A 20,199-nucleotide genomic window follows, 5' to 3' on the forward strand; every position below is an offset into this window, starting at 1 on the left:
AGCTTTGCCTGAACTGTGCTACAAACAGTTTGTGTGAGAAGCTTGCTGTTATCCCCATGTCCTGAGAAGTTGTGCAGGGTTGCTTTGCATAGAAATAAACTGGTGTGAGCAGAGGGATATGGCACAGAAAGAAAAATCTTTGGGTGAACTGTTGCCCATTCAGCTGCCATTGAGAGATTACAGCCTTTGAGATTGGGCTAGCTGACCTGCACTGGGGCAACAAGAAGAATGTAGACTCTTTAGAAGGGGCCTGAGTGCTCAAAGAGTGTCCTGTTCTTCAAAGTCTGCTTTATTCCCCCCTGGATTAACAAACTGGCACCCTACCTGGTATTGTGGAGTATAACAAAGGCAGCAAAGAGAGGGCCATTGAGATTTCAACATGATCTTGTGTTTTAGAAATATCCATGGGCAGTGTTGCCTGCATGGAGACCCCATGGGGCCATGAGGATGAGCCATGTATTGCAGTGGAGACCCAGTGGAGATGCCGGGACCACGAGATGGCTGCTAATGGAAGCTTCCCACCACAATGAGGTTTCCCAGGACTGTAAGTAGCCTAGCTGGAGGGGTGGGATTTGAATGCCAGAGACTTGTTGCTGGTGGGAATTATTGTATTTGTGCCGGGCTCTGCTGGTGGGCAGGTAGTGCTGAGGAGGGACCCGGCCTGATGGTTCCTCCCAAGGGGTTGAGGAAGAGGGTGGATGTCAGACGACCCAGAATCTCTGCTAGTCACTGGAGAAAAACCACACTGAGTCGGGAGTCTTGTGGAAGCAGGAGCTCACAGGAACTCGCTTTGTTGTTGTAAGCAGTTGCCTACATAATGTTGGGGATGAAGGTGGGGATTTTAGGATGGGGGGAGGGCAGAGAGGTAAGGGCCAATAGTAAACTGTGACTATTGAAATGATAATTCAAACTTCTATGTGGAGGTGGGAGGCAAGAAGCCATTAGGCATCTTGCTGAGTCGTAGCTGGCCAGAGACGGCTCACCAAACTTTAGCTAGGCTCAGGAAGTTCTCCTCACGCCTGAGCCTTTCAGGGCCCAACATCTCCCCCTTTTGTTTTTGTAAGAGCATTAGTCACCATGGCCCCTGTCTTAGGTTGTCCCCCTCTGGAGATCTTACCTGTCATTGGGAACCAGGTGTTTAGCTCAGAGCATTAGTCACCATGGCCCCTGTCTTAGGTTGTCCCCCTCTGGAGATCTTATCTGTCATTGGGAACCAGGTGTTTAGCTTGCTGAGAAGCCACTCCATGGCCAGTTTTAGGTTGTCCCCCTCTGGGGATCTTACCCGTCATCGGTCACATGGAGGGCAGGGGAGGTGGCAGTGGGTCATCTGAGGAACTTAATTCCTGAGTTGCCAGCCTGTGATAATGTAACCACCTGATGAAGTTTTATTTCCTCCAGCTGCTGGTGAATAAATTGTGTAATTTTGTTAATTACACAACGCCCAACAGTGAGGAGAAGAAGGAGGGGATGGAGGGGCCTAAGATAAGGGAGTAGGTAGGGTAAGAAGCCATGTAAGCCCGTCCACAGTGGGCTGTCCTGAGGGTCCCGACGCCTCCTCTCCAAGTCTTCCTGGAGCCTCTTAATCTTGTCCTGGACGATTCTTGATTTACTGGTGTAAAAGCAGCATTTTTCCTGTAAAAACAAGCATATGCCTCCCTTTTCAGCCGTTAATGGGTCTAGTCCCCTCCTGTTTTGTAGGACTACCTCAGCCAGGGAATCTAGCTTCCAGAAATGATATCTACATCTGGGATTAAGGTGGCTGGGGCACAAAGGCCCATCCAGTTGGGCAGAAAGTCATAGGCCATTCCGCCTCCGCAAACATAAACCGTTCCAGAAGGCAGGCAGCGTTGAGCACTGGCCTCAGTGTGTTAAAAGTACAGAGGGAAGGATGAATATACCCCACATCTATACTGGAATTATTAGGGGAAGGCGGGGCCCAAATGCCCAGAGGAAACATTGGGAAAAGCTGGATGGGGATGGGGAAGGTGGCTGAGCAGTGTTTTTAAGGACATATGGGCAACTGTACTGCAAGCAGCCAGGGAAGCTCAGATATTTTAGGTCTCTCGCTGGTACCCAAATGGGTCTTTTTCTTTTTATAAAGCTTTCCCATGGACAAAAATTTCATGAGCTTTACATTAAGTTTTTATCAAAAAACTCCTTTCTGTTACAGAGCTTTTGTACTTTAATCACTTCTCAGTACAAAAGATTATCTCAAGGTTGGGAAGCAAATAAACCCTTTGATCGTAGCAATACACATATAAATCTTAAGGAATGGCCAGCTCTTATTAAACACCGAATGTGTATAATCTTGCTTACATGTAGATGCTAAAGTCTTGTGAAATGGCCCAGAGCTATGGATACAAGGCCAGCCAAATGGCTCCAGAGAATTACACAGAATGAGCAAAAGAGAAACACCTATCCAAGAAGTGAGAGAATTCCATCCAGGCAAGGCAGAGTTAAAAGCAGATATTAAGTCATCAGCACCTTTAGCTGCATCAAAAATAAGATGATTATTTTGCAAAGACAAAATCTCTGAATGTAACTGAATCAGATCCAAGGAAATATTATTATTATGTCATATGTCTCTTAAATATATTTTCCCAATGCTGTTGACTGTCATTATACTTTTTTAGAAGTAACACAAACCCATTGAAAATCTACATGACACTCCAAATGAGTTCTAACTTTTAACCCTAGTGTATAGAGCATCTAACAGGTGAAACTGTATCTAGGGTAAGGATTGAGCCCAAGATCTCAAAGAGAGGCCCAGTTTGAACTTTCTCAGGAGCTACTTTAAAGCTGAGTATGAAGGTTAGACATTAAAAGTACAAGCCTAAAGCCAAATGTTTTTTTTTTTTTTTATTTTTTATCTTGAGGGAGGACTCATTTAAACCCTCTCCCTCCTGTGAGGAGCGGGTCTGGTTCTCTCCAGGCCCCAGTCAATATGTCTCTCCATCTTACCCAGATAGAACTGTAGGTAACAGATGAGGACCAATGTTTTTGAAAAGGGGATAATTGTTTATCTTTTTTAGAAAAAATTAAAATATTTAGGGCAAATAATGCCTTTTTTAGTTGCTCGTGTGGGAGTAAGGATTCCCCCTTTTGTTTTTGTAATTGCGACTTGAGAGTTTGATTATATCTTTTAACAATAGCTTGGTCCCGGGGTTTGTATGGGATGCCTGTGGAATGTGAGATTTTCCAGGTCTGGAGAAAATCTATAAAGGCCTTGCTTGCAAAGCAGGGGTCATTATCTGTTTTAATTTGATCAGACAGCCTGAGAGTGGCAAAACATTGAAGCATATGACTAACTGCATGTTTAGATTTTTTCCCCAGCATGTGCCGATGCCCAGTAGGTGTGAGAAAAGGTATTGACTGAAAGAAAAATATCAGTGAGCCCAGTCACCACTAGAGGGCGGACTTGTCCCCACCTGGGTAATTCCAAGGGAGCCACGTGGCAGTCTCCCAGGAGGTGGACTGCCTGCCAACTCCCAGCAGGCACAAGCTGCCAGGAGGGGGGCTATCTATTTAAATTAACATATTTTGTCCTTGACTCCCAATACATTTATAACCATCACACATTATATATAAATTGCATCCAGTTTGATTTAAAAGATCCCCACAGTCTTGACCAGTTTAAGATATTAAGACCTGTAAAATCAACCAAGTTAAACACTTCTAACATATAAAGGCACAGAGTAAACATTTTTAACTGGTATAAGGTATAGCAAGGAGAGACTAAAACAATGTAAATTGAACCATCATAACGTAAAATTAGTCTCAGTGCCTGTAATTTTAACTTGTTTGAGGTTTTTTTTTTTTTTTTTTAAGCTTAAAATCTTAAATCTCAGCCGGGTTTGGTGGTGTATGCCTTTAATCCCAGCACTTGGGAGGCGGGGGTAGGAGGATTATCATGAGTTTTAGGCCACCCTGAGGCTCCATAGGGAATTCCAGGTCAGCCTGGGCTAGAGTGAAACCCTACCTCGAAAAACCAAAACAAACAAACAAAAACCAAATCTTAAATCTCTCAGTCCAATATCTCTAGCCATGCACATCAGTCCATTACAGACTTAACCTTGATTAAACTCTCTGGGCCTGGGTAGCAGGACACAGCCAGCCCTTATGCCAGTAGCCCAGTTCCAACAAAGTCCCCTGCAGTCTTTCCTTCCCCTTAGAAAGCTATAAGCCAAGCCTCAAAGTTTAATGCTGTCTGCACTTAGCATTCCCAGATTCTTATCAGAATAGTCCATAAAATGTGGCTTACCACTCCAGAAGACACCTTCAGTTGCAAGCAAAAAGTCCATGCCTATTCCTCCAAAGTAAAGGTTCCAAAAGATCAACATCCACACAGTCAGGTTCATCTCAGTCCACTTATCAGGTAGCTTCAGGTTCACTGAGATATACTTCCACACCAGGCACAGTTATGGAGGAATGGATATTTATTGAAGCTCACAGATCCAGAGGAAGTTCCATAATGGCAGAAAAAGCTGGCCGGCCTTCACAGGCCCAAGAAGAGAGAGAGAGAGAAGCACAAGCCTTCAGAAATACAAAAGCCGCTGGCAAACTGAAAGTGAAAGGAAAGAGAAAGGGAACGAAGAAATGTTGACAAGCAAGCACAGGTTATAGAAGCAAAGTTTAGCACATTAAATATGAAGATTGCCTTATAACTCTAAGGGTACGCTCACCTGCACATGTACAGTCATTACCTCCTCAGTGAATGCCTCCCAAGGGGCACTAGTCTGCTGGGTTCCCAGAGCCTCATGTGGAGGTGCCAGGCCAGAAGCCATTACACATCTTGCTGAGTCCTAGCTGGCCAGAGACAGCTCGCCAAACTTTAGCTAGGCTCAGGAACTTCCACTAGGCCTCAAGCCTGGGCCTTTCACGACCCAACAGACTTGGAGATTTGTCACTGGCTCAAGTTGTTGGACTTGAAACTACAGAATTTGATGTTTGCCCTGGTTGTTTTAAATCTTGTATCGGCTGAATGTTTCTTTGCTATGCCCAGTGACATCTTTTGCAGTGTAAATGTTTATTCTGTGCCATTATGGGTTTGGGGGAGATTTCTTTTTGGTATTATGACTCAGTTAAAAGACCTTGGATCATGGAGATGTTTGAACATCATTGGGATTGATTAAAACCGACAGGGACTTTTAAAGTTGGAATGAATGCATTGAATTTTAAATCATGTATGGTTATCAGTTTATGGGGGCTGGGGGCGGAAATGTGGTGGTTTGATTCAGGCGTCCCCTATAAACTTATGTGTTCTGAATGCTATGTTACCAGATGATAGAGATTTGGGAATTAATGCCTCCAGGAGGGAGTGTATTGTTGGGGGCGGGCTTATGGGCTTTATAGCCAGCGTCCCCCTTGGCTGTGTTTGGCACACTCTCCTGTTGCTATAGTCCACCTTATGTGGGCCAGGGGGGTGATGTCCACCTTCTGCTCATGCCATCTTTTCCCCTGCCATTGTGGACCTATCCCTTGAGCCTTTAAGCCAAAATAAACCTCTTTTTTTTCCACAAGCCTCTCTTGGTTGGGTGATTTCTACAAGCAATGTGATCCTGACTGCAATAAGCAACATTGAAAAAATTCACCTGTTTCCCAGCCTGATGTCACAGGTCTGAAATCCCAAATTCTTCAGATGTTGAGGCAGGAGGTTTACAAATTTAAGGACAGCCTGGGTCATTTAGTGAAACCTCGTGGTGTTGTTGAATCAGTTGTCCCTCATGAGCTCATGTGATTTTTTTAAATTTTTTTTTTTGTTTTTTTTCAGGTAGGGTCTCACTCTATCCCAGGCCAACTTGGAATTCACTGTGTAGTCTGAGGTTGGCCTCAAACTCAGAGCGATCCTCCTACCTCTGCATCCCACTTACTAGTATCAAAGACATGCACCTCCACACCCAGCTAACTCACGTGATTTTTAATGCTTGATCCCCAGGTGATGCAAATTTGGGAAGTGGAGCCTTGTTGCAGGAGGTGTGTTGCTGGAGGTGGGCTTAGGGGTATTATAGCCAGCTCATCCTTGCTAGAGTTTGACTCACTTGGTTGCTGCTGGTTTCTAACTCTTGTGGCAAAGATGATATCCATCCAGGTTCTGCTCATGCCACACTTTCCTCTGCTATCACGGAGCTTCACCTTGAGACCTTAAGCCAAAAGAAATCTTTTCCACCCCTCTTCTGCTTTTAGTAAGGTGCTTTGTCCTAGCAATGAGATGGTTACTACAGTACCCTATCTCTAAATTTAAGAAGTACATAATAAGGGAGGGGGCGATATAACTCAGCAAGAGGGCATTGGCCTAGCATGCACTAGATTCAATTCATACTACCAAGATAAAGTGAGATAAAAAGAGGAGGTAAGAGGGAATGAGGAAATGGAAATAAAATGAAAAATGGAAGGAAAGGGATGGGAGGAGTGAGATAGGAAATCCACCCAGGTGTCCATCACTAGAAGAATGGATAACTAAGATGTGGTATATATACACAATGGAATTCTATACATCAGTAAGAAAAAATGCCACAATGAAATTTGATGAAAAATGGTTGAACCTGAAACAGATCATTCTCAGACAACTTGCCCAATCACACATAGAAAATTGCCACATAGTCTCACTCATCTACAGCACCTAACCTGAGTCTACCCAAGATGCCTTACATACCCAGCAAGCATCTTGAGGACTAGTCAATAGGAGGGGTAGGGAGGGAGGGAAGGGCAACGGAGGGCATGGGGGACACAAATCTAGACCCAAACGGCAATGGTACCATAAAGTTCTACATCCTAAAGGCAGACCAAATGCTTGGACATTCACCAGGCCCTTAGAGGGAACACCTCAACCACAAGGCACTGTAGAGGGTATGATGAAGACTTACCTTAATCTTCTACCACCTCTCTCTCTCTCTCTCTCTCTCTCTCTTCTCTAACTTTTTTATAATAGTTGTCTTTTTCTTCCTTGCCTTAGTGGGCACTGACCTGTGACTCCCAGTACCATCATGTGGCTATCATCCACAATGAGCTTTTGATCAGAGAGACCTACAAGGTTTCCTAAAAGACAGATTTCTGTCAGAGTACTTGATGACCCACCCAAGGTTAGTGGTAAGACCCTATTGCTGAAGACACTGTATGCGGTTGACACCTAAAATGGAATGACATGACTGGAAGCTGGAAGAGAGTCAGTCCCCAGACAGCGCATCTAGTGCCGGAAGGTGCTACATGGGCGACTGGGGGAAAATGAACAATATCTGCCGAAGCAACTAGTGGTCTAACCTACTTAGCAGCAAATAACCTGTAATGATGCTCACACAAGTGCAGAGTGGCACACAGCCATGGTGGGAAACCAACTGCTCTTGATTTGGCTAACTGATCCCCTCAGTGGTATGAGACCCATAGCTGGAGCTGGGAAACAAGTCAGAACCATATCCAAACATAAGCCCACTCTCCAATATCAAGCTCCCATCAATCATGGGCTACAAGAGGGCCTACACATATTAAATTCTCTATTAAAAAAAAAAAAGTAGGGCTGGAGAGATGGCTTAGCAGTTAAGCGCTTGCCTGTGAAGCCTAAGGACCCCGGTTCGAGGCTTGGTTCCCCAGGTCCCACGTTAGCCAGATGCACAAGGGGGCGCACGCGTCTGGAGTTCGTTTGCAGAGGCTGGAAGCCCTGGCGTGCCCATTCTCTCTCTCTCTCCCTCTATCTGTCTTTCTCTCTATGTCTGTCGCTCTCAAATAAATAAATAAAAAATGAACAACAACAACAAAAAAAAGTAATCCCATTTGTCTGGTGCTAACTTTACTCTCTGGTGGAGAATCTGCTTCTCTATTTCAGATATATGTAGTTCCTAAGGAGAGAACCAGCCCATCATATCTCAAAAGGGCCCTGGCTGAAACTAAGAAAAGTTGGTGAAATAAGCAAGGGTGATGTTTTCATGTGAAACAGATACCAGCACAAAGGGGAAGGGGACCAACACAGAGAAAAATCAACTCCTAACAAATCAGAGAACCAGAGCCTCAGAGGCCCCCAACACCTCAGCACTGAAGCAGACCAAAAATGAACCCAACATGGCTCAGGGAAATTTTGCGGAAGAGGGGGCGGAAAGAATGTAAGAGCCACATGTTGGGTCATGATATGCAGAGACATTTATCATACCAATAACTGTGGGCTAACTCCACAATGCACGACCCATTTACATCAACAAGGAGGGGCCAATCAGGAGTGGGTAGGTCACGGATGAGCCTAATAATGCTACCAACTTGATTGTATTCACTGAGTTCAAAACTAATTAAATAAATAAATAAATAATAATTAAAAAAATAAAACAAAAGCCTTGAAAGATAAAGGAAAAATTATAGTGAAATAAATATGCATCCTTATAAAATAGCTTTCACATAAACTGACTTTATAGCAGTGTTAATGAAATCTTAATTAGCCAAATTACAAAGTAAAATGTAATAATATTTATCTTTTACAGTATTTTAATAAAGATTTCAGATATTTCCATTCTTAATTTTCTAGTAAAACTTTTTTCAAGTATCCTCGCTTTCTAATTTGTGTTAAAATTGACAATAAATTTACTCTGCTGTGACCACATCTGTTTAGTCAGCTTTTCCTTGCTAGGGTGAACACCCATCCAGACAGAATTTATGGGGGGAAGGGTTTATTTCATGTTTACAAAAAATCCAAGGGGACACCATCAGTGACAGAAGAAGCTTGCTCCCTTTCATGGCACCAAGCAAAAAGAAACAGCAACAGCAAGGAAGCAAGCAAGAACTGCCATAGCACAAAGTGTTCTCCACACACTTTTGGGCTGGAATTCAGATCCACCCCTAAACACACCTTAGGGCTTGACATTAAGGTCCATCTCCAGTGACATGTCCCCCTCACCTCTCAGCAAGGATCTGCCTGCTAGGGGCTCAAGCAGGATGTTTAATTTAAAAATGTCTGAGGAGCCGGGTGTGGTGGCACATGCCTTCAATCTCAGCAATCTGGGGGCAGAGGTAGGAGGATCGCCATGAGTTCAAGGCCACCCTGAGACTCCATAGTGAATTCTAGGTCAGCCTGAGCTAGAGTGAGACCCTACCTCAAAAAGAAAACAAACAAACAAACAAACAAAGTCTGTGTCTATGGGGTTGGGGCAACGGCTCACTGGTTAATGGGACTTGCCTACAAAGGCACCCTGGGTTCAATTCCCCAATACACATGCCAAGCCAGAACCAGAAGGTGGCACATATGTCTGGAATGCATTTGTAGGGGTAAGAGGCCCTGACATGGCAATTCTCTCTCTCTCTCTCTCTCTCTCTCTCTCTCTATCTATCTCTCTCCTCACAAATAAGTGAATACAGTGTTCTCTTAAAGTCATGTGTGTATTGTTTCACTTCTGACATGTTGGCACATGTTGCAAAGGTAGCAGTCTTCATCAGCCTCCAAAACTTTCCTTTGCAAGCACATATACATTTTACCTAAACTATATTTGAACTAAATGTATTGTGATTGCACGTCAACCTCAACATAAACAAAAAACCACCCTAAAATAAACCAAATTTGCAATATTAGCACATAAAAAGAATGACATATGCCAGGAGAATTTCAATAATTTTGAATTTGAAGAAATAACTGTAAGTTAAGTCATTTTATGACAAGATTTTGGGCACATACTATAGAATGAATAAAAATCAAAAGCATTAGGATAAGTAAAACAAAAGCCGACAACGAGAGGTCATGTCCTTGTGTTTGGACACAAATATCTTTAAACACTAAGACATCTTCCCAGTCTGTATCCTGGCTTTGAATTCTCACTGTCGAGTACAACCAAAGATCATGGGCCAGAGAGAACAGTTTTCATAAGAGGACTGAAAAGTGGAAAGAGACAAGCACACTGGAGCAAACCTCAGGTCTTCAGGATGACACAGTGATCATTTCTGTTATTTTTGTTTTTTTGTCTTTGTTCCTGCTTTATAAAAACTATGTATACTAGACATTGTTCACCTGACATATAGAGTATTGAACATGCACAGAGCCAAAAGAGGTTTAGGAATATTTTTAAATGTCATGATTATACCTAGAGCTCTGTATGCTAATTAAAATATAAAATCAATATTGCTTTTTCAGCTAAAATGTTGCAAGTATATTTGGCAAGGATTTCCAGCCCACTGCAACCAAATATCATGAACAAATAACCAACAAAATCCATGGCCCACACAAAGTGAAAGTGGAGACTGCCAGTTTTGCACTCTTCTCTGTGATGGCAACTGGAGACCTTGCCCACTCAACAAAAGGTCCAACACATTTCAGATGCAGCAGTAGAAAAGGGGAATAATTTAAGCTTGTTCCAGGTCAGCCTGGGCAAGAGTGAGACCCTATGTTGAACAAAACACCCAGGCACGGTGGCACATACCTTTAATCCCAACACTGGTAGGCAGAGGTAGGAGGATCCTCATGAGTTCAAGGCCACACTGAGACGACATAGTGATTTCCAGGTCATCCTGGCCTAGAGTGAGACCCCATCTCAAAAAGCCAAACCAAACCAAACCACACAAACAAACAAATGAACAAACTATATATATTATATATTATATATGCCACTTCCTATGAAAGGAAGTGGTTTAGGAGTAAGATTGTCAGTTTCTGAAGGCACCAGGCATGAATTATTTCACATCCAAATTGTCCTGGTGATGCTGTGAGTGTTATGCCTGTAGGTAGTTAAAACATTCTCTTTAAATTTAAAACGAATAAAATGTGGCTGAGTCAAAAGTTGATCAATGTTAGAACCTTGTATTTCGCAGAATCAGGAAAATGTTGCTTTTTCAGGGAGAGTGTGGTTCCATACAGTGAGACTTCCAGTCAACATTCTGGGTTTTGTCGTTGTTTGGTTGGTTGTTTTGTTTGTTTTGTTTTCTGAGGCTGGGCCTCTGTAGCCCAGTCTGGCTGGGAATTTACTATGTAGTTTCAGGCTGGCCTCAAACTCACACAGTGATCCTCCTGCTTCTGACTCCCAGTTGCTGGGATTAAAAGCATGCACTGCCACACTCAACTTCAACATTCTGAACGAACCTTCCCAGTACCAGCGATTATGATGAGGACAGTTCTGTGTGAGCACAGACACATAAAAGAGCAGTGTGTTCACTGAAAAATATGCTCTTTGTTTGCTAGACCTTAAGAGGATTCCATGAGTGTTTGGGACTAGATAGGGGCCACAGAAACATGATATATCTCCAATAAATCAATACATCCTTCATGTTGTAATGCCTGTGAGAAGTTCATGGGTGGAGGAGCCAAGTGAGGCTTTATTTCTTAGGACATTCTGTCTCAGACACAATCAGACACAATCTCATTTACTTGTCTGTGCAGGAAACATCACAGAAACCGAAACACCCAGCACAGAGCTATTTCTGAGCAAGATTCCACGAAGAGAAACTGATTAGGACACACAAAGGTAGGGCTGAAATGGACTGCTTCATTTACTCAGTTCTTCTGTTACTTGCCTTCATTTGGGGGTACATTTCCTCCATTGAGACTGGTTTAATTGATTTTAGGATGTGGGGTGCCATAATGAGATGGTTATGGTAATGGACAGTGATTAAGATGTTGAAGATGGGGCTGTGGACATAGTTCACTTGGTAGAGTGCTTGCCTAGTATGTACAAAGCTCTGGTTTCCACACCCAGCATTGGACAAAACCTCTCCTGTGGATGTACACCTGTAATCCTAGCGTGAGTGAGTTCAGGTCCAGCCTGGAATATTGAGATACTGTGTAACATAAAGAAAGATGAGGGGATGGAGAGATGTCTCAGTGCTTAAGGGCACTTGGATGCAAAGCTTGGTGGCCTGGGTTTGATTTTCCCAGTACCCATGTAAAGCCAGATACATAAAGGTGGAACATGGGCCTGGCATTCCTTTGCAGTGGCATCAGGCCCTGGCACACCCACCTCATTTATGAGCTCCAGCTCTCTCTCTCTCTGTCTCTCTCACTCTCTCCTTAAAAAAAAAAAAAGTATTTTAAAAAGATAGATGAAATTGTCCTCTAGTGAAGTCAAGCATAAATGACCATATGATGCAATCTTGTTTTTGAAATCATAATTATTCTACACAAATGAGCCTTTTCTTTAAAGTTAAAATAACCCTGCTGTGTGATAACTTAGGAGTCTGTTTATAAAATTCTAAGTACTGAGAAAATATTGCTACAAATAATGAGAGATGTAGCACAGCTGCTAATGTTGATTATAACTTAGCTCAGTTTGCTATTAGTATATATTAACTGTACAAAATGGCGGGTTTGGGCTGGAGAGATCAGTCACTGTTTGAGACGCTTGCATGCAAAGCCTAATGACCCAAGTTTGATTCCCTAGTATGCATGTAAATCTTTGCAAATAAGTACAAACAAATAAATAAAATGAATTTTTAAAAATAGCTGGTTTTATAATGACATATTTTCATATATATATATAAATGCTTTGATACAAATAGCCTGCGGGCACAGTTGGAAGATCACAGTGACAGACCTGGGATTGGGGTGCTTTTCAGTAATGATCATGGGAAGGCCTCTGTGCTATGGTGGTACTGTGGCCTCATTGTATATCTGACCTGAATAATATTTTGGAAAACTGACATATATGTAATTTGTGTATTTGTGTGTGTGCATGTGTGCAATGTGCACACACACAAATGGGTGCACCAAGGTCTCCTGCTGCTGTAATGGTATGAACAGAGCCCAGATTTGGAGGCTCGGCTAGCAAACGTCTTTGACATCTGAGCCACCCCCCAAGGCTCCACGCTGCCTCACACCCACACTTTGACCAAGTAGGTGCTGAGCCCTGAGCTAAGCAGAGAGAATGAAAACTGCTTTTCCAGTTCCCATCCTTCTCCAGGGGTGTGACAGGAAATGGGATCTGTTTCTCAACATTTGCAGGACTGGACTGTGTCAAAATTTACCTGTCAGAAATCAGGGGAGAATTCTGAAAATGTAAACTACACTTTTATCCACATTCCTGAGGAAAAAAATTGTAGCTGAGTGCAGGTCAAGCACTCCTCCACATTTGAGCACTTGTCTCTCCTCTAACTGACTATGAGTCACCATGGTGACATGACATGTCAGAGCCCATGGTGACATCAGCAGATTGTTGCTTCCCTACAAAGGTTCTAGAACAGACGTGCTTTGGACCAGGCAGGACATGATTAGTGATCCTCAGAACAAGTAGCGCGGATTTAGTGTAGGACTATGAACACTAAGAGCATCAAAAAGAATGACAAATCCATTGGGAAACCAGTGGTTGGTGAACAGCCAGCTAGAGCTGCCCCATCTGAGGCTTCATGTGATCCAAACGGGGACACCAGAGGAGGTTCAGAAGCTCAGAGTGGCCAAGGCAGGAGTCGAGATCCAAGCCTCAGAGAGAACCTCCAAACAGAACCAGACCACCATGCAGCCAGTGAGGAAGGCACCTGCAGCCTCCTGGGGCTTCCCTTTCCCAGAAAACTCTGGGCAGTAGTGGAGAATGAGGCCTTCAAGTCTGTGGGCTGGAGTGAGAAAGGAGACACCGTGAAGATTGAGGGAGAACTTTTTGAAGCAGAGGTCCTTCACCGCAGTGGTGCAGATAAAATTTTTGAAATGGACAGCTTAAAGCGTTTCATCTGTGAACTTAATCTTCATGGGTTCAGGAAGATACGCACAAAGAATTCACCAGTGCACTCTGGAAAGAAGAAAATGATGGTAGAGTATATTTGTGTCAAATTTTCTATGAAAGATTATTCTTTGCCTAGAAAAAATTCTTTTTTTTAGATTCCCACTACCAATGCCATGAACAATGGGCTGTAAGCTTTCCATTTTCTGTGTTAATTAATTTATTTATTGACAACTTCTGTACTTACAGACAATAAACCATATTTCCCTCCCCTCCCCCACTTTCCCCTTCACAATTCTGGTCTCCATCATATCACCTCACTCTATCCATTAGTCTTTCGTTTTTTTCTCAATTTTTATTAACATTTTCCATGATTATAAAAGAATATCCCATGGTAATACCCACCCTCCCCCCTCTTGCCCCTTTGAAATTCCATTCTCCATCATATCCCCTCCCCATCTCAATCAGTCTCTCTTTTATTTTGGTGTCATGATCTTTTCCTCCTCTTATGATGGTCTTATGCAGGTAGTGTCAGGCACTGTGAGGTCATGGGTATCCAGGCCATTTTGTGTCTGGAGGAGCACGTTGTAAGGAGTCCTGCCCTTCCTTTGGCTCTTACATTCTTTCCGCCTCCTCTTCCACATTACACCCTGAGCCTTGGAAGGTGTGATCGAGATGTTATCCAGTACTCCAGTCACTTTTTTTCCCCAGCACTATCATACCTTCTGAGTCGTCCCAAGGTCACTGCCATCTGAAAAGAGAAGATTCTCTACCAAAACTGAGAGTAGCATTAATATAAGGGTATGAATATTAAGATAAGTCCTTACTGGGCAGTTTGATAAATCTTTTCATTTTCAAGGATAACTGAAACTATTCACTGACTGGTAACTGTATAGAGTACAAAAGTAGAATGTTTGATATTAAAATGTGTGCCATCCCCTTAGATAGGTGCAGGCTAGGAGGACTCTTGGAGGCCAGGTCATGGCCTACATATGGTTCACAACCTTCAGCTGTGAGCATTTTGTTTCTAGTGAGGCCGTGCTGAAGGGCACCAGGACCATTGAAAGCAATGGAAATGATTTTCTCCATCACATAATCAGCTGAGTACGATGGGACAGTGTGACAGTCATGCATTCTTTACCTCAGAATGACTAAAAGCTTCCTTTTCCTTTCAGATCTATCAAAATGCAAACTTTCAGAGGGATAACCCAAGGCTGCTCGAGAACATCTGGAGGAGAGGATGTCAACGCAGCCCTGCTCAGGAAGAGCCATGCTGCAAGAGAAGGAAGCTCGTCTGCCCCCAACGCTCTCCACACCTTCAGAAGAAGAAGCAGGAAAAGACCATTTCCCTGAAGGAAGCCCCCAAGAAACAGGCACCCCAAGGCCAGGGCACCTTCCTTCCAGCTGGTGTCACTGGATGCCCCCTAGCACTATGCCCTCCTGAGGAGCACAGCGTCCCATGTGGAGAATGCTCCCCTGAGGATGGCAACATGGTGTCTCCGGCTGGTGACAGAATGGAAGGGTCTGGGCAGGTGAGCATCAGACCCTCATGGTACCCTGATTGGGGTTCAGTGATATCTTTCTACAACAAGTGTTCCTCCATGCTGAAGGCTGCCTTGGCAGCCATTTCCTTAAGTGAGCTGTCTGATGGGGAGAGAGAGCAGGGCTCCACCAGTGAGTCCTCTGCTGAGGAAGAGCAGGAGGGCTTCCGTCAAAATAAGTGTGTAATCTGTGTGCTATACAAGGACAGTTCTCGTTCATGAGCTCACCGGCCATGTAACACTGCAAAAAGTCCTTGTTCACTAAATACAACCTAGTGTATTCCTATAAAGAAGCACAAACCCCATGGTATTAAATAAAGAATCTCAACTTCTGATTTAGGCTGCTCAGTACATCTTGACCCTTTAGTTTCATGCCTTTTTCAGCAGCTTGGGTTTTGGGGAAATGCCATCTCCTCACTGACAGTAAATCAGAATCATCCAGATGGTTTTCTCTGGCATAAACTAAGACACCCTGTGTAACAACAGAGACATTTATTTGTTAACTACTGCAAACCAAGAGAGCACTGGATGGATTTTCACACATTAGATCTTCTCAGAGAACACTGGGGACCTACCAAACAATATTGGGAGAATCTTGGTTTTGGCAATATAGGTCTCCATGCACAAAGTCTAGTCCATGTCCTTAGGGAAGCCACGAAAGCAGTGGTCAGACCCAGCAATGCTACTAATGGTCTTAGGTACATATCAGATGTGCAGCAGCTGCAGCCAGGCAGCAACAGACAACAGCATGTCTAAATTATCAGAACATAACCATGTTAGGAAAGTGTAAGAGAAAAGCCAAAAAAAACCTGGAGTTGATCTCTACAGATTGTTTGTTATTAGAGAAAACGGTGAGGGACAGCAGCATTCCCTTGGGATGGAGGATGGAGCACTGAGCCAGGCTAGGGTGCAAGTTTATAAGGAGGATCCTGAGAAAAACTGAGTATAACAGGTGCAGTTGATTAGAAAATTGTCGCTGTTTGTGTCCTAGTTCAGAATAGGCTTCTTCAGCCAGGAATGTCTAAGGAGGATACTCAGATGGTCACTGGTCCTTCAAGGCCCTCTAGGCTAAGGGAGTACATGAGTCAGCGAAAGATGCCAAATGTAATGAGGGAAAGTGCCTCTCTTGCCTTCTTGATTGTGCAGAAGCTCTAAGGATAATTACTAACTCTTTAGTTCCCTTTAGTTTTCAGAGGCTATTGACCCTTCAGACAGGCTGGTGACTTTTCTTATAATGATAGTGCATGGGGCAGGCCAGGAAAGCCAGGTTGGGTGACCGACTCAAGAGGACAGTAGTCTATGTGCCCAGAGTCCATGTGCTTCTCTTAGGCTCTTCCATTTGCACACACCCAAGCACACACACAGGTCCATGCCCTGTGCAGAGACAACACTGCCACAAGCTCTCAGATTATCTTCAGAAAATGAGGTCCAGAACGGAGAAGCTAATTACCCCAGGCTTTGGAGTACAACTTAGCAACCCTACACAGGACTTCTGGCGGCCCATCTAAAAATGCTTTGAAAAACTGTAACACACACCGACCATTAGCTCACAGGAAAATAGAGCCATCACTAGCCAGAGGAACAATATTCTGGTGGCTTCTCTCTAAATTTTTTTTTTGTTGTTATTTTTGTTTATTAATTTGAGAGAGACAGAGAGGGACAAAAAGACGCAGATAGAGAGAGGGCGAGAGACTGGGCGCGCCAGGGCTTCCAGACACTGCAAACGAACTCCAGACGCGTGCGTCCCCTTGTGCATCTGGCTAACGTGGGTCCTGGGGAGTCGAGCCTTTAACCAGGATCCTTAGGCTTCACAGGCAAGTGCTTAACCACTAAGCCATCTCTCCCGCCCAGTGGCTCCTCTCTAAGTTTTCTTTACCACATGTAATACAGCCTGACAGAACAGCTGTCACCCTTAGGCCAGATTTTTCCCTCCTTTGCAGGTCTCCTTCTGGTTAAACGAAGTGGCTGACATTTCAAAGGACAAAGGTCATGTCATGCCCTGAGGAGAGCCTTTCCCCAACAGAATAGCTGCGTTGAGCAAGGCATTATTACCACCACACACTTGGGAGGGCTGGAGAGATGGCTTAGAGGTTAAGGCATTTGCCATCAAAGCCAAAGGACCTCCGTTTTATTCCCCAGGACCAACGTAAGCCAGATGCACAAGGGGCACGTGTGTTTTGAGTTCGTTTGCAGTGTCTGGAGGCCCTAGCATGTCCATTCTCTCCCTCTCTCTGCCTCTCTCTCTCAAATAAACAATAAAGTTGTTTATGTTTCTTTTAAAAAGATCATACCCTATCATGGGGCACACCAGCTCATACTAACTTGTTCAGTGCTCTCAGGAACTGATAACTTTGAGCTGTGTTTTTGTTAAGCCTAATTGTACTTTTCCCTAATCATGAGGTGGAGAAACACCTTACAAAAGTGTTTCTCTCTCTCTCTCTCTCTCTTTCTTTCTTTCTTTCTTTCTTTCTTTCTTTCTTTCTTTCTTTCTTTCTTTCTTTCTCTTTCTCCATGCTAGAACTTGTGCTCACACATCTCTCTTAGACTATCTTACCCTATGAATTGATTGTACCACTTGCAATGCTAAAGCCAGGAGGTCCCCAGGCACAAAGTGGGAAGAGTTATGGCAAAGATGCTGCCAAGCTCCATCCAGAATGAATCCCAGCACAGCATGATGCAGGCATGCCGGGCTGCGGCGAGTTGTAAGGCAGGAAAGTGATGACCTGTATAGAAATGGTTGGAGCTTACTCTTGAGCTGCAGTGGCAGGAGGGCCTTTGGAGTGGGACAGAATAATGCTGGCAATTTTTAGCTAACGTCCTCTGCAGATCATCATTCTCCCTACAATAAACCTCATAATTTATATTTCTCTAAAGAAATATTCCCTAAATTTATGCAAAGCAATGCATATTGTAGAAGAGTGCTATAGACTGTGTGCTGTGGTGATCAGCACTTATTACAGGAAAATCCTCTATGCTGAGTGGTGGGGTGACCAGCAGTGACTGTAGGACCAAAGCAATGTGATCTGTGGGGAATAATGAAAAGCAGGGAGTGTGGGAAGTGGGCAATGCTGCCTGTGGGATAGGGTGCCCTGCCGTGAGTGCAGGAGGCTGCTGTGGTTTGTAGTGTGTATTGACTGGCTGTGGGGGGGAGAGAGCATGATTACTGTGGAACGTGGGTAGCAGTGAAAACGAGGGAGCGTGGTGTGAGGTGAGTTGGTGAGCAGTGTAGGAAGATGACCTTGTAGATTGTGAGGATTAAAAAGCAGTGAGTGATTGAAAGGTTTGCTATAGCCTCTGGGGTAGGGTGACCTACAGAATAGTGAAAAGGGCAGAATAGGCTGTGGAGAATAAGGGGTAACAGTGAAATTGGAAGGAGTGTGCTGCACCCGGATGGTGGAGTGAGCAACAGTGAATGTACCATGAGATAAATGTACAATGTGAGGAGTAATAAATTCTACTGTGTGCGGGAGGAGGCTCCCACATACTGTGAGGTGGCATGACAAGCAGTGATTGAAGTATAAGGGTAGTGTAGAGTATGAGGTTATGTTACGTGTTTCACTGTGGGAAAAGTGTGGTGTGTGGGAACTTGTCCTGAATGTCACCTGAGGATGTTGTAGTCAGTAGACATCAATGAAAAGCAGTGAATATGGAAGGAGGATGTTGAATGATTGTGGTGTAAAAACAGTGAATATGGAAGGAGGATGTTGAATGATTGTGGTGTGTTATAAGCAGGAGTGAATATGGGAGTGGATGATGCTAAAAAATGAAAACTGGGCTGGAGTGATGGCTTAGCGGTTAAGGAATTTGCCTGCAAAACACAAGGACCCAGGTTCAATTCCCAGGACCCACATAATCCAGATGCACAAAGTGGCACATGCTTCTGAAGTTCGATTACAATGGCTGGAGCCCCTACTGCCCCCATTTTCTCCCTCCTTCCCTTCCTCCCTCCCTCCCTCCCTCTCTCTCTCTCTCTCTCTCTCCCTCTGTCTGCCTTTTTCTCTGTCTCAAATAAAGAAAATATTTTTTTTTCAAAACATGCAAACTGCTGAATATAAGGGAGTGTGCTATAGATTGTAAGGTATTTGAAGCCATGGTAAAAAGTGAAATTTCGTGAGTATGGGAGAAGGATAATGGAGTCTGTGGGTTGGGGTGACATACATTGAAAGTAGGAGCATGGTGATATGTCTTGGAGGGTAATGAAAATAGTTATTGTAGAGTGAGTGCTGCACATCATGGGATGGGGTGACCAGTAAAGGATGCAAAAGTAGAGCGTTGTATATAGTATGGAATAATTAAATCACAGAATTTTGAGGAACTGTGTTGCTGACTGTTGGGTGGGCTAATTAGCAGCCATTATGGTTCTGTATGCTGTGGCGAATAATTAAAAACAGTGAATGTGCAAAGAAGGTAGGCACAGGAGACTGTGTGGTATGGTGACTAACAGTGAGTATTGCAGAATTCTGTACACTGTGTAGGCAATATATAAGGATGGCCATGCAGCCTGTGGGGGTTAATAAAAAGCAGGGAGTGTGGGATCAGGACCCTGTAGACTGTTGGATGAGGATACCAGCAATGAATATCAGAAGTCATTGCAGTAGAATGTAGATCAGTGAATGTAGGAGGAACATTCTGTAATCTTTGTGGTTAGTGTCCATCAGTGAATAACACAGGGTGGTGCTGCAGTCTCTCAGGTAGAGATAAGGGCAGTGAATGTGGGAGAAAAGTGTTGTGGTCTGCGGGTGATGGGAGCAGCTGTGAATGCAGGAAGAGTTTGCAGTATCTGTGCAGTGGGGTGAACAGCAGCAAGAATGGGGACGCGATGCTATAGCATGTGTGTGGAAACAAAATTTGGGAGTTATGTAGGACAAAGCTTTAGAGGATGAGTCCAGTGTGTCAGCAGTTAAGGATGGGAAGAGGGCCCTGTGGAGTTAAGAGACCAGGAGTTACTGGAGGAGGAGAGTGCTGTAAACTATGTGGTATGTTGCAGGGCACAGAAGTGAATGTAACAGGCGGGTCCCATAGACTGAAGGCTGTAATATATGGAGAGAAAGTAACAG

At 43.9% G+C, this 20,199-nt stretch overlaps 1 long non-coding RNA gene across 1 annotated transcript; it reads left to right on the forward strand.

Moving 5' to 3' along the window:
* Nucleotides 1-402: 402 nt before the first annotated feature.
* LOC123457144 lies at nt 403-15,259 on the forward strand. The gene is made up of 3 exons (XR_006634914.1): nt 403-544; nt 11,336-11,420; nt 14,777-15,259. It is a non-coding gene; the product is annotated as an uncharacterized LOC123457144 (long non-coding RNA).
* The last annotated feature ends 4,940 nt before the right edge of the window (nt 15,260-20,199 follow it).

Source organism: Jaculus jaculus, assembly GCF_020740685.1.
Source record: "Jaculus jaculus isolate mJacJac1 chromosome Y unlocalized genomic scaffold, mJacJac1.mat.Y.cur SUPER_Y_unloc_1, whole genome shotgun sequence".
Lineage (NCBI taxonomy): Eukaryota > Metazoa > Chordata > Mammalia > Rodentia > Dipodidae > Jaculus > Jaculus jaculus.